The sequence below is a fragment of the Sabethes cyaneus genome, chromosome 3 (genome assembly GCF_943734655.1).
Source record: "Sabethes cyaneus chromosome 3, idSabCyanKW18_F2, whole genome shotgun sequence".
Lineage (NCBI taxonomy): Eukaryota > Metazoa > Arthropoda > Insecta > Diptera > Culicidae > Sabethes > Sabethes cyaneus.
In genome coordinates, this window is record NC_071355.1 from 244,652,211 (window position 1) to 244,667,701 (window position 15,491).

At 42.9% G+C, this 15,491-nt stretch overlaps 1 protein-coding gene across 2 annotated transcripts in view; it reads right to left on the reverse strand.

The window, feature by feature from the left end:
- The window catches only part of LOC128741730 (nuclear hormone receptor FTZ-F1 beta), a 76,251-nt gene that overhangs the window by 27,796 nt on the left and 32,964 nt on the right, over positions 1–15,491 (reverse strand). For both annotated transcript variants that reach the window (XM_053837724.1, XM_053837720.1), the window contains exon 2: positions 65–126. The gene's annotated coding sequence lies outside the window, so the exon portion shown is untranslated. The remainder of the gene's footprint in view (positions 1–64; positions 127–15,491) is intronic.

The window sequence follows — 15,491 nt, forward strand, 5'->3', positions numbered from 1 at the left end:
ATGTATTTACTCTGACTCTAATAAAGTGGAAAAATTAGCTGAAAATGAGATTGCTAACTCTTACCTAAAGGAATAATAGCTATAATATCCAAAGTTTACATGATCGTCAAGCGGAGCTCTGATTGCCTGAAATTAAGAAAATAAAAATAATAAATTGTACTTCATTAAACAGTAATGAATGTAATCATAATTATTGATTATTATATTAATGTATAGAACACGTTGCAACAAAAGAGAGGAGCAAATAAATGACCCTTCAACAATAGACTAGATCGGTCTCAATTTTCTATAAATAGATAATTTTAAAACCATTTCGCTTCGAGATATGATACCAACTGCGTGATGTAAGGGTAATAAAATAAATTACATTTGTTGCTCTCTGTGAAAAGAGCTGCATGTAGCATTGTATCTAGAGCAAACGACTTTATTTTTTTGTTAAGGTAAATTTTAAAAATAATTTCGAAGAGACAATGATGAAACCTGTAAATCGCAGGCGAAATATGAATCTCTCAGAAAAAAAATATACCACAATAGATCAAAATACTGGTCGCAGTGGTTCTAACCTTCCGACAAAAAAAAAGAATAATGTTATTCATTAATATTAGATTTGAAGAAAAAGTTTCGTTTTTCTCCGAATAAATTGATAATTAATTGGTGATAACTTTTAGATTTTAGGTTAGGTTTCAAGCTGGCAGCTAAACCTGACCGAAGGTCATCAAACAGCTGCGTTTCATCCCGCATTGCTTCCGCCGAAACCAACGGCGAAAGAGCAAGGTTCTGAGCTGTTATATTTTCTTCGATTTTTCCTTCCCAAAGCGACGGAGGAATGTTCCCCATTGTTGTCTGCGCTGCTGCTGACAAGAGCTCAACCGGCAAGAAGTACCGTGTTACCAATGAATGTACTTGAGCATCTTTGTATGTGTGCTTGGGTGTGTGTGTGACTCGGCGCGTCTCTCCTTGGAGGTCGTTTCGGGTGGACTTGTTACAGCCGTGATGTGCCCGCCACCCACGCGCCATCAACATCTCGGCAGTTCTGCCGAATCATCGCCCTCGGGGCTGATGATAATGGGTGGAAGTAAAAGGAGAGAATCGTAATAACACTTTTTAGACAAAGGCATTATTTTTAAAATTCACGCGGGCGAGGAACGCGCGAATTCATCAGACGAGGATGGAGAAGAAAAGAAGAAGGAGAAAAAAACAAACAAAACAAACAACCAAGTCTTGCGTGGTGGTGATCGATTACGACGACGACGCCGACGTTTGGCTCGGGAAGATCTAGCCTGGGATCGGCCGGCCGCCTCCGTCTGGGATGACACAACCGCTGGCTGGTGGGTGGATACTTCTTGCACCGGACTGCTTCAGTTAGATAACAAACAACCTCCTCAGCCTTACGGGGAACAGGCAGGCGAACGAACGAACGAACGAACATTGTCTTGCCTTCCTGCTTGGACGGTTGTCAGCACCGGTGTTGTTGTGTTATTGTCAAATGGCTCTAAAGTTTTTTGTTTTTCTCGTTCTCGTGTGTGGGGGATGCTGTCTGGGTTCAGCGACAATTGACATTGAGAATGAGTAATCGTTACGGTGCAACCAGCGCCAGCGACCAGGTCCACAAATCCATGCGATTTCGAAACTTCAATAATAATAATCTATGAAAGGAAAGATTTATTGTGTACAAACAATCGGGCGTCGTCCTTAGCAACCAGTTTATTAATACCTGCGAAGTACCAGAGGCGGCCCGTCAAAAGGTTCAAGGTCAACGCCGACTTCGAGCCGCAGCAGCGCAGCGTCGCTTTCTCTTTGACACGTCCTCAGAGACGTCGTCGCCGGGAGATTTTTCGCGAAGAAAGCGAGTGTGAAACAATAACAGAAAATTTGCGATTCGCTTCGCGAGCCAACGCGCGATTTGACCGCGGTGAGTGAGCGAATGTCTCGCGGTCTCGGCTCGGCTGCTGGGCCTGGCTGGGGAGCTGATGGTGATTAATAGCGCGCTAACGACCATCGCGCCCGGTGAGTGTATGTATAAATCCGCTGGAAACTGGTCCGATCGCTTTTAGCTGATTGGGGGAACTTTCAAATTTTCCCGCTTGTGCTATTTTGGACCGCGCGTGGCTTGTCCAACGGATTAGCAGCTACTCGCCACATAGAAGCTTATGGCAATAATTCAACGCAAAATTCGACCTTCAGATCTAAACAGAACATTACACAAGACGGGAAATTTTGTCACTTGTTTGACTCGAATTGATGTGCACAAGTGCTTGCACTAGAGCTTTTAATTGAGCGTACCGAACGGAGAAATTGAGCCAGATTTTTATCCGGCGCCGATTCTGATTCCGCTTTTCATTCGTACGTACCCACCCATTCTAACCCTCGCTTGGGGAGGTGAGGTGACCACCTGTTCCACCGGCCAAAGCCGGAAGACTAAGAAAAGCGCCGCTTTTCTATCACTGTCACCGTCCTTTCCCCACACCGACCGGCCGGCCACGCTCTAGGGAACGGCACATACCGGCGCGGTCGGCGGGGGCCACCATATAATCTGACTAATGAAATGAAATGAAATAAAAATACGGCTCTATCCGTTGTCTCTGTTTCAGTGCAGAATTTCTTGAAAACGATCACGCCGCGACGACGACGACGGTCTCTATTTGTGGCGAATTCGTTCCAACTTCAAGGCCACCGAAGAGGCCGGCTTAACGGTACTTTCCAGTTGGAAATCAACTCTCTAGGAAACGGTTTTAGCTGTGGTTGTATGCGTGAAATCTAGTTTCTAGGTCTTTTGTAAAAAGTAAATGATTTCTCCATTGTGAATTAATTAGAATATAAAATCAATATTAGTTACCGAAGTTACCACGCTAGTAACTGACGAATCGACCTTCTCCGGTTCGGTCAAAGTTTGTAACAATTGAAAATAGCTTCAATGCAAAGTTCTATGTCAGAGTTTTGAATTTCGACAAACTCGCAAATTTGGGAAATTTCTCCAAAAAAACAAGACTGTTTATTTTCGCTTTTAAAATCAAATTTATCTACTCAAACCGCATCAAGAAGGATAGCCACACTGACTGGAAGAGCGCCACCATTCAGCTGTCAATCGATGCTTTCTGTGCGTCGCGATTAGCTGCGTTCGTTTGTTTACACATAGAACACCGGTTTTATCACAGTAGTTTTTGGTGGTAGAGCTTTCAAAATGCAAGATATTTTACCAAAATGTGGCAAAACTGTCGTTCACAAGTGGTCTGCTTACTCTCTTCTAGCTAATGCTTGTTGATTTCGAAGAAGCGTTTGTTCGACTCAACCACGAAAACATCTAGGGCGCACTGAGGCGCAGAGGAGTTCCAGATAAGCTAGTCTATCTCATCGAGGCCCAGAACAATCCCACCAACCTCACAAAGTCACAATAGCGTGACAACAGGTTAAGCAAGTAAAGTCTTTCGATAATATCTTGGTAGCCAGACAACGCGGACAACGCCCGACGGTGGTACCAAGACTGATATATCCACATGGATCAGGGAGATTAAAAGAGCCTTTGCAGACAACGCAAAAACTGCAGGTATTCATGCCTGGTGACCTGATAACTGGATATCCAACGAGGAACTCCATCGTCGATATCAGCAACGGCCGATAACAACAGCATCAATTCGAGAACGTAGGTAGAAATGGATCGGACACACCTTAAGGAAAGGAGCGAACGGGATCTGCAGAGAAGCACATGGAGACGCAGCTTAGCCAACGACATCCGGGTCGTTGACGAGAACCTATCCTGGCGACAGGTGAAAGCCATGGCGTGTAACCATTGGCAGTGGTGATTTCACACCTTTGTTCTGCCAAACCGGCGGACATGGATCAATAAGTAATTAAGTAATTAAAAACTTCAAGTTCAACTTAATGTCCTGTTTTAGGTTCAATTGAAAGGTGTAATTTCAAGTCCAACTCCATTTCATTTTAAGTACAATTTCGACTCTAATTTAATTCTAATTTCATCTACCCCACTTTAAAGACAAATTACGGTGTAATTTAATTTCCATTTTAACTCCGAAGTGCATTTTAATGTCCCATTTTAAGCTGCAATTTAAGTCTAAATTAATTCCAGTTTCAAATCCGACTTGAAGTTCATTTTCAAGCCTTTAAAGCCCATTTCACGAGTTCGACCCCAATTCACAACTTGAAGTCCAAATTAATGTCCCATTTGAAGTTCAATTTCTAGTCTTATTTAATTCCAATTTTATCTTCGATCTCGCGATCCTACGATAAAATTGAACCTTGACTTGGAGAAGGGCATTTTAACTAACCAGTAAATGAACCGCGGTTACATTTAATTCTGAATGTGGGTGTATTGTATTATACTGTATTAGAATACTTTTATGAATTCAATTGGGATTCGGGGTAAAAACTACCATGCGTTGTTCAGCAAGTGCTTTTATTCTGAATAAGAATAAGGCCAGTACGGGGATTTCTGATAACTATCTAACAGTTCAAAACAACCTCTCAAAACTTCTTTTTTAGAATGAGGCGGCTTAGAATTTAATGTTACTAAAGGATAAAATCATCAGATCCGGTTGGATACCGAAGAAAAATTATGTAATCAATTTTGATAATGAATGATTAAAATACAAATATTTAGAGATGCAAAAATTCATGTTGAATTTTATTCCATATTTTTCATAATTCATTCTAATGATGTTCCCGTTTGGATCAAGTATTATTTCTGCTAAGGTTGATCGAAGTGTTCTAAAATGTTTATAAGGTTTGTCGATAAGCAACGAAATACAGGTAAACAGTAGTGAGCTGAGAGGATGAGAAGAGGTAAAGTGAACCGCTGAACAACAGTAAGGAGCAAAATATTAAAAATTTTACTTGATTTTATAAATTCAAAAGGAAGAGAAAGACGTTTCGACGTTTAAACGTTGACATGATTGGTCATTCAACTGTATTACGCAGTTGCAAACATATATCTATATAGACTGCGGGGTGACTCCCTACTGCGCTGCTAGCTGTTTGGTTTCGATGGTTGAAAGGTGGGTGCGATTCTATGGTTGAAAGCTTCTGTCAACTACCGCGAACGCCCACGTCGTGCTGTGCTCAATTTACTTTGTAGACCTATCTTGGGACAGTACATAAATGCCAGGGGGTTTGAAGATGACCTTTGTTCCATGGGTCGAGCCCTGATAAGTCGATAACCACTGATGGTCCGAGATTTGTATTCCTATTAGTTCATTTGTGGTTGTTGGAAAATTGATGGCATTTGAGGAGAACCAGTGTTAGGCGGGGCTGACGAGAGCTCCACTTCTTCACTAGATTCACAAGACTTGCCATTTTGATGGTGATGATGGTCCCGTCTCATACCCCCACAAAGGTTTGAGCAAGACGGTTTATCTATAAGATAATTGATATAATAACAATTTCAACCAGTTATGCAAACAAGACGAACTGATTTCATAAACAGATATAAATTCCTTCAAAAACAGTTTACCTGAGATCTAATAAAAAAGCTTTTGATGTCTACCACCAAAGTTCGCAAGTTTACCAAGCAGCCTGCCGAAACCTACTAATCATTTATGATTTCTCTCAAAGCATGCAAAGGTCATAAATAAAAATGTCGATTTCACGATTACTTAATTGTTTTTAGGCCGAAACATGCTTTCTAAAGGTCCGTGTCCCTCCTTCTGTTTGATGTCTGGGCACATCAGTGACATATTGGCTGGCAAATCATAAGAGAACTTCAAACATATTCTATTCTGGCACACCTGTAACATCACTCTGAGCATTCAACTGACACGATTGAAAATCACTGCGGGACACTTGATCATACAGGCGAAGCCTTCTAAGCCCGGACTATTCCGCAAACTCCAGGAAGTCTACTTAATTTGAGGCGACATATGCCAAACAGTAATCTGAACAAACTCGAGAGCATCATTCTCTCTTTCTCTGTATGTATATTATCGATGCGATCAGTATTTTGACCTGATTGCGAAATCGTCCTGGTGTTTTTCCGTATTCCACACTTTGTTCTGCACGAAATTGCTTATGAGCAAGCGATAAGCTTATTATCGTGCATAAGTGTCGGCGTTTCTTCGTTTTTCATACACATTTTTATTCCTTTTGAATACCAATTTCGCTCCTAAAGCCAGAGAGCGCAGAAACTAGCTATAATTTGTCCTTCAACAAGAGGTTTAGTAACTCCTTTCGAGTCAGTAGTGGAACAAGTGAGCTCGGCAAACAACAAAAGTCTTCATATGACATTCAGAAAAACTATCATGAAGCATAACGAACAAATATTCTGACCCATAGAAATTCTCATCTCTACTCTCTAGTCTCTGGTTTATAGTCTCCAATCTTTAATCTGTTGTATCTAGCCTTTAGTTTCTGTCTCTAACTTCTGCCTCTCGTCTCTAAACTCTGCTCTCTACACTCTACTCTCTATTCTCTAATCTCTACTCTCTACTCTCCAATCTACTCGACTTTCCAGTCCAATCTACTCTACTCTACTCTCCAATCTACTCTACTCTACTCTCCAATCTACTCTATTCTACTCTCCAATCTACTCTACTCTACTCTCCAATCTACTCTACTCTACTCTCCAATCTACTCTACTCTACTCTCCAATCTACTCTACACTACTCTCCAATCTACTCTACTCTACCGTCCAATCTGCTCTACTCTACTCTCCAATCTACTCTACTCTACTCTCCAATCTACTCTACTCTACTCTCCAATCTACTCTACTCTACTCTCCAATCTACTCTACTCTACTCTCCAATCTACTCTACTCTACTCTCCAACCTACTCTACTCTACCCTCCAGTCTACTCTACACTACTCTCCAATCTACTCTACTCTACTCTCCAATCTACTCTACTCTACTCTCCAATCTACTCTACTCTACTCTCCAATCTACTCTACTCTACTCTCCAATCTACTCTACTCTACTCCTCAATCTACTTTACTCTACTCTCCAATCTACTCTCCAATCTACTCTACTTTACTCTCCAATCTACTCTACTCTACTCTCCAATCTACTCTACTCTACTCTCCAATCTACTCTACTCTACTCTCCAATCTACTCTACTCTACTCTCCAATCTACTCCACTCTACACTCCAATCTACTCTACTCTACTCTCCAATCTACTCTACTCTACTCTCCAATCTACTCTACTCTACTCTCCAATCTACTCTACTCTACTCTCCAATCTACTCTCCAATCTACTCTCCAATCTACTCTCCAATCTACTCTCCAATCTACTCTCCAATCTACTCTCCAATCTACTCTCCAATCTACTCTCCAATCTACTCTCCAATCTACTCTCCAATCTACTCTCCAATCTACTCTCCAATCTACTCTCCAATCTACTCTCCAATCTACCCTCCAATCTACTCTCCAATCTACTCTCCAATCTACTCTCCAATCTACTCTCCAATCTACTCTCCAATCTACTCTCCAATCTACCCTCCAATCTACTCTCCAATCTACTCTCCAATCTACTCTCCAATCTACTCTCCAATCTACTCTCCAATCTACTCTCCAATCTACTCTCCAATCTACTCTCCAATCTACTCTCCAATCTACTCTCCAATCTACTCTCCAATCTACTCTCCAATCTACTCTCCAATCTACTCTCCAATCTACTCTCCAATCTACTCTCCAATCTACTCTCCAATCTACTCTCCAATCTACTCTCCAATCTACTCTCCAATCTACTCTCCAATCTACTCTCCAATCTACTCTCCAATCTACTCTCCAATCTACTCTCCAATCTACTCTCCAATCTACTCTCCAATCTACTCTCCAATCTACTCTCCAATCTACTCTCCAATCTACTCTCCAATCTACTCTCCAATCTACTCTCCAATCTACTCTCCAATCTACTCTCCAATCTACTCTCCAATCTACTCTCCAATCTACTCTCCAATCTACTCTCCAATCTACTCTCCAATCTACTCTCCAATCTACTCTCCAATCTACTCTCCAATCTACTCTCCAATCTACTCTCCAATCTACTCTCCAATCTACTCTCCAATCTACTCTCCAATCTACTCTCCAATCTACTCTCCAATCTACTCTCCAATCTACTCTCCAATCTACTCTCCAATCTACTCTCCAATCTACTCTCCAATCTACTCTCCAATCTACTCTCCAATCTACTCTCCAATCTACTCTCCAATCTACTCTCCAATCTACTCTCCAATCTACTCTCCAATCTACTCTCCAATCTACTCTCCAATCTACTCTCCAATCTACTCTCCAATCTACTCTCCAATCTACTCTCCAATCTACTCTCCAATCTACTCTCCAATCTACTCTCCAATCTACTCTCCAATCTACTCTCCAATCTACTCTCCAATCTACTCTCCAATCTACTCTCCAATCTACTCTCCAATCTACTCTCCAATCTACTCTCCAATCTACTCTCCAATCTACTCTCCAATCTACTCTCCTCTGCTCTGCTCTGCTCTGCTCTGCTCTGCTCTGCTCTGCTCTGCTCTGCTCTGCTCTGCTCTGCTCTGCTCTGCTCTGCTCTGCTCTGCTCTGCTCTGCTCTGCTCTGCTCTGCTCTGCTCTGCTCTGCTCTGCTCTGCTCTGCTCTGCTCTGCTCTGCTCTGCTCTGCTCTGCTCTGCTCTGCTCTGCTCTGCTCTGCTCTGCTCTGCTCTGCTCTGCTCTGCTCTGCTCTGCTCTGCTCTGCTCTGCTCTGCTCTGCTCTGCTCTGCTCTGCTCTGCTCTGCTCTGCTCTGCTCTGCTCTGCTCTGCTCTGCTCTGCTCTGCTCTGCTCTGCTCTGCTCTGCTCTGCTCTGCTCTGCTCTGCTCTGCTCTGCTCTGCTCTGCTCTGCTCTGCTCTGCTCTGCTCTGCTCTGCTCTGCTCTGCTCTGCTCTGCTCTGCTCTGCTCTGCTCTGCTCTGCTCTGCTCTGCTCTGCTCTGCTCTGCTCTGCTCTGCTCTGCTCTGCTCTGCTCTGCTCTGCTCTGCTCTGCTCTGCTCTGCTCTGCTCTGCTCTGCTCTGCTCTGCTCTGCTCTGCTCTGCTCTGCTCTGCTCTGCTCTGCTCTGCTCTGCTCTGCTCTGCTCTGCTCTGCTCTGCTCTGCTCTGCTCTGCTCTGCTCTGCTCTGCTCTATTTTACTATTCTCTTTGAACTAGATTGGATTTTTATTTAGATTCATATTGGATGAAGCTTTTCTCAAGCTGTGTTTTGTTTACGAAACTCAACAGTTATAAAAGTTATAAATCGTAGTTTTCCAGGAGCGGCGTTTTATTCAGCCGCAGTTGTTCCACGCCGCACTGGAATGCTTATGTGTATGATCGTTTTTCGGCTACTTCCCGTGGTCGTATCATTACAAATTTAGTATCAAAATCAGCAGAAAAGACTGCAGAATCAAAATCTGAAATAAAAAAATTATGATTTTTTCAAAATTCTTGGTCGTTCATGTCCCCTTAAGATTGAATTTGGATTGAATGTGGATTGGGATTGGATTCGATCGGACTAAAATAGAGTCAGAGATTTTGTTTGGATTTGGATCAAATTTAAATTGGATTTAAGCCGGGTATGTATCGGACTTGGATTGGATTTGAATTGGAATTAGATTGAATTAGAATGTATTCGACTGGATTTGGATTGGATGACAATTGCATTTAGTCCGAATATGTATTGGATTTGGGTTGAATTTGGACTGGATTTGGATTGGATTTGGATTTAAATTGGATTGAATTGGATTGGAGTGGATTGGACTGAAATTTGATTGTGATTTTTTATTGGATTTAAGTTGGATTTAATCCGGATTTGGGTTGGATTTGAATTGGTTTTGGATTAGATTGGATTGGAGATTTTGACAGAATTTGGATTAGATTTAATTTGGATTTAATCCGATTTTGTATTGAATTTGGATTGAGTTTGTCTGTAATAAAAAAATATCAATACCCTCATGAAACTGTAGGAAGTATCGCATTGATAGCATGCATCGGTATATCTAACATCTTTGCTTCTGAATCACGGCACGGAATTCGCGCGACTCTTTCGTGGACAATTTTACGCGATCGCGATTCTCGGTCAACCGTGCGGTGGCGAAGGCGGCGGCCGGCGGCCGGCGGTGTTGCGGTGGCAAGAAGAATGGGCACCTCTCGCTCTCGTGACCGAGGTGACCAAGAATGACAGTGTGCGCGGCACTTTGCAATATTATTACTATTATTATTAATTCCCATTGCACCGACCACCGTTCTGTCCCCTTTTGCCAAACTGGCTGGACCGCGAATCACGCGCACCAACCGTCCAACCAACCGACAAGACAACAGGTGTGGTGCCGTGCGACGAAGCAGATCGAGCAGATTAAATGAATTAACGGTGAAAAAATATTTGCTGCCATGTCCTCACACCGTCCGTCCCCGACCAGCGACCGCGACCACACGATCCGATCGACGTATGGTACGATCCGGGGAGGGACCTACCTGTTCGGTCGTGTCCATGCTAGCTAGTCGGAGTATAAATTTTGCAGCTTTGCATGACGAAATGAAAAGCCGTTTACCTCGCACTCAGCTCGGATCCCGAGCTCGGAGACTCCGGATTGTGGTTGACCATCACCTCGTCTCGGTTGCAATCGAATGCAGCAATTTGCGCGCTGAACGTTGCATTTTCAGATCACTGCTGGTGTCCGTACCCGCGCGCCGGACGCGACTGCACTTATCGTCGTGTGAAAAGACGGTCCCTTCTGTCTGACTGCCGCTGGCTGGCAAGGGGATTCAACGCCTCCCCAAAACCGAAAAGTGGTCAGTCTGGTTTGTCAGCGAAGGAATTCAAGGAATTCACCATCCCATTAGGAGAGCGCGTTGCTGTCCTGTTGGCGAAAACGAAATAAAATTCGCACAGCGACCCCGAAACCTCGGTCCTCCGTTGTTGCTTGCTGGTGGTGGCACGGGAGTGGCGAGGATTATCAAAAATGTAACGACGTCGGCGGATTCCATAGGCAGGAGGAATTTTTCGGCCGCCCGCTGATTTAAGGATTTTCGAACTTTATCAATGCTCGCCGCCAAAGCAGCAGAGCAGAGCAGCAGAGGTGCTTTCCGCTTTTAGACGGTAGTAAATGAAACTTGAGAACGAGACATTGAACTTTGTTGGATCGATAGCCGTTTGGAAGACTTGAGACAAAGTGTGTGTCTGTGTGCGCACTCGCGTGAGCGAGAGGGAGAAGGCAAACGCTGGCAGGGTTTATGTGGCGCTTATTTGCATACCATAGCTAATGATGGGATCAGCTCCCGGGGGGAAGGGCAAGGTGATTGATTATGCTGGAATGTAACTTGATAGAAGTTTCCGCCCAGGTTACGGACATAAAATTTGATGGCCTAGACGATTTATAGTGCCATTTCAAATTCCTCGGACATGTTTGAAGCGGTTTCGGGATAATTTTAATTCATCGATTCGGTCTGCCAACTTGGCAGACATCTCTCCGTGTGCACACAGTATCCGACGAATCCCATTGAAGTGCTTAGACCGATAAATATTCAATCGAAGCTCATATATTAACTAGAAGTTGGGGACTTCGAATGAAAATGGAATTCAACCTGGTCGGGTCCTCACACACCGAGCAAGCAAACGGAATGCCATTAGCAGCAAGGCTATGAACTCAAAGCTTTACCCGTGCATCGAGTGTGCGACCGAGCAGTTCCAACAACCTCAACAGAGCAGAGTCGAGTCGAGTCGAGCAACTTCATCAGCTGCATCAGATTGGCACAAACGGACTCCGTCGATGTACTTCGATTCATTGATGCCGCCAGCGGCGGTAGCAGCAACAGCAGCAGCAGCAGCAATAACAAGCCCACAGCAGCGGCGCAAGAAACCGGCCGCCCGCTCACGTGCTGTGCGAGCAGCTTTACATTTGATCAAGCCTGACAGCCCAGCCAACCAACCAACCAACCAGCCAGCCAGTCAGCCAGTCAGCGAGTCAGCCAGCGGCGGCAGCAGCGCTTCTGATTGTAGGTTAAAGCAATTTTGAAAGTTAAATTACCTTCGAAAAGCGGAGCTCCCTCGACCGACCGTATGTATATGTATGCGATTTCGCAAGAATAACTATCCCTCGCCCCTCCCGCAGGTCGTTGCCATTTCGCGGAGAGCCTGTTTCTATCTAGCCCTGAAAACTGAAAAGAAGAAAAAAAATATCCGGCGGGTCTACGAACGCTTGATCTTGTCCTCATACTGATTGGGTGGCTATTCGTGGTGAACAAAAAAGCTCTCGATTGGCCCGATACTCTGTTGTTCGGGTTCGGGCCGCGTGCGAAGCAGCGAACCCCTTTTATTGCTAATTTGCTGTTAATGTTGTGTCAGTCATGAAAGTATGGAAATTAAACTTCAACCGACTTTGGGTGTTTAACGGAGTTAGTCAATTTCAACACTCAAGAAAGGGCCACTGCTCAGAAAAATAAATAAATAAAAATTCCAATTAATTCTACTATAACAAAGTTACGAGAGAACTAAATGAAATCCTACCATTTCTCCTTGATTGCTATTTGCCTTGTTAATTCCTTAATGTGCTGTACCACCAACGGCAACACAAGCGGTGCCGCAGTTAATTTAATTTCAATAATCGTCACATTGAAAAATTGTCTGCCGTGATCAAGTGATAGCAATTAAAACCAAGTTGACGCCAAATTAAACACTACTGACCCCAACAAATGCGCAGGAAAACGCAATAAAACTAAACCCAATGTTTTGTTTTAATAATTATTGCTGATCCAACAAACGTTATTGTGATCAGCGGAGAACAATAATCTTTTATATCTTCATATAAACAGTATTAGTATTAGCAGTTTTAGTTGCATCTTTTGCATTAAAAAAACGGTTTTCGGTAACTGACTGCAGTAATACGTAGCGTTATTTTTCTTTGGCAGCAAAAGCTGAACGGCTCACTGGCAACTTTGCTCTTTTGTTCAAACTGAAAATGTTTGATCCAGTTTGTTCAACGTAGATGATGGAATGACGGACCATGGAAAATAGGCGGGACCGATTCTTGTCGCTTGCTCTGGTTTATAACACGACGTAAACCGGCGATCAGCATTATTCAAACGCTAGCTGAGCTACTTCCAACATATCAGTGGCATGTCTGGACGCGACAAAGGAGGAAGCATCAAGGACAAACGAAAGTCATGCTCGACTCGTGCACGTCTGCAGTTCCCGGTCGGTCGCGTTCATCGGCTGCTGAGGAAAGGAAAGTATGCTGAACGTGTGTTGGAGCTGGAGCACTAGTTTCGCTGTCGCGACGGAATATTTGGCTGCTGAAGTTCGGGAATTGGTAGGAAATATGCTGTCCGCGACAACAAAACGACCACAATTCTTCCACGTCACTTGCAGCTGGCCACCTGGACTGGTATTTCTTCGTGACTCATGACCATACATGAACGGCTCGCGGCATAACTGCTGAGGCTTTCCGGTTGATCCGTTGCAACAAGCCGTGCCTGGCTTGCGATTATCGGTACTCCAATTTACCGAAAAGAGAATTACGTTAAGTGCGTTAGTGCAAGTTTATTGCAAGCTGGAGTTATGATAATCAAACAATCGATCCTGTCAAGAGCCACACAACGTTTGAAGAGTTTATTATATTTTCTTGCCCAGTTAATACCATAATAACACAGGCAACGAGGGAAAAGTTGAATTTTTTTTTATTGTAACACATTTTTTTTTGTTAGATTATAGTCACTTTAACCAGCTTGGGTCATTCGTGACTTCTGCGGGGTTGGGATTTGAACTTAGGTCCTGGGCGTGAGAGGCGTGAATGCTAACCACTACGCCGGGACTGACCCCGAGTAACACATTAATTTTATGAGCAAAATCAAAAATTCCAAAAGAGTTTCTCTTCTTTCGATGAAATCCACGAATCAATGCTCTGACCCGTTTCGCACTGTGTGCTGGAGCATTATCATGAAGAAAAATGTCTTTATAGTGTCTTATCAAACAAACCACATGGTTCAAATTGATTGTAGTTGTTGTTTGATTCAATCGGTACTTGCAGTTCGCACCCGGTCTGAGAAGTTTATAGCAAATAAAACCTTTGCTATTCAACCCGGTGTTGCCACTGATTATTATGTACTGCAAAAGATATAAATTTGGTTCGTTTGTTTGTTTGATAATGTTTTTACATATTTTTGATGAACTTAGCCACAGATACGTCTTGTTTCGTTTCCATTCGTCCCAAGAGGTGTTTCTCTAATTACCTTTAAGGTAATTTTAAGCAAATCGTGCGGAAGCTGTACTAAAAAATTGGACAAATCTGTACCTCTTTCCAGATAGTTCTCTATCATGTGGCACCACTGATTCTACCAGACACACGACTTTCTTGCCAAAGTGATTTGATCTCGCGAATTCAATGACACATTGGCCCTCTTCGACTAAACCGCACTACGGTGGGCTGTGGAAGTCTGAGATTCGTGAAGCCAAGCGTCATACTATGAGGTTCCCTGATAAAAATCCAACCACTGTGGATGATATGAGCACCTTGCTCGTTCAAAACTATTCTCGGATAAAACAGTCGCTGATTTTTCTCGCTCTGAGGATTACCGCATCATGTCACAAGCACCAATTCTTGCAGTATATGGATGCAATCTGGTAAAACGAGAGGATGACCGCACACTTTTCTATGACGTTTCACTCTCAGGACATCAAATTAGACTAGATTCAATGTTTAAAGATAAAATCGGACGAAGAAAAGGGATGGTTTTACACTTTAACCAAATTATTTACTTTCAGGACACTACACTGGACTAGACTAAATGTTCAAACGACAGAATCGGTTGAAGAAAAGGAGTGGTTTTGCACTCTGGCGCACTCCCCAAGCACAGATATCAATTTGCTATAGGTTTAGACGTCGTAAAGAATCTTCGACTTGTTGGAACGAGAGGGGTTTGTTAGTTTTTTTTTTTTTTTGTAAAAAGAAACCATACTAAGCAGTGTTCAATTGTGGTCCCTGGCAGTGGAGCAAGGTAGTCGCGAAGAAAAAGTATGGCAAAATAGCAGATTTTTGGCATACCTGCCGTTTTTGACGTAGGACTATTTACAAGCACTTTGTGGGAACGAAAATAAAAGTATACCATTCGAATAAAAGATTTCAAATGCTAATAGCTACTATATTACTGAACGAAACATAACTGTTAATATGTCGTTGGATAGATAAAATGTTCAGCAATTTTATAGTAACATATTTATAACAATCTTTTGTACGTTTAATAGTGAAAATGGATGTAAAGTTTTAAGGTCAAATTTCCCCATACATTTTCTTCATGATTATCTTGCTTCACAGGCAGGAACGACAATTAAACACACCATCTGTTTAGTGTGGTTTCCTTTTACAAAAAAAAGTAACAAAACCGCTGTCCCAACAGGTCAATGATTCTGTACGACGTTTAAACTTATACCAATTTGATATCTGTGCTTGGGAAGTAGGCCAGAGTGCAAAACCAATCTTTTCTTTCAACCGATTTTATCGTTTGAACATTTAACCTAGTCCAATTTGATGTCCTGAAAGTAAACAAGTT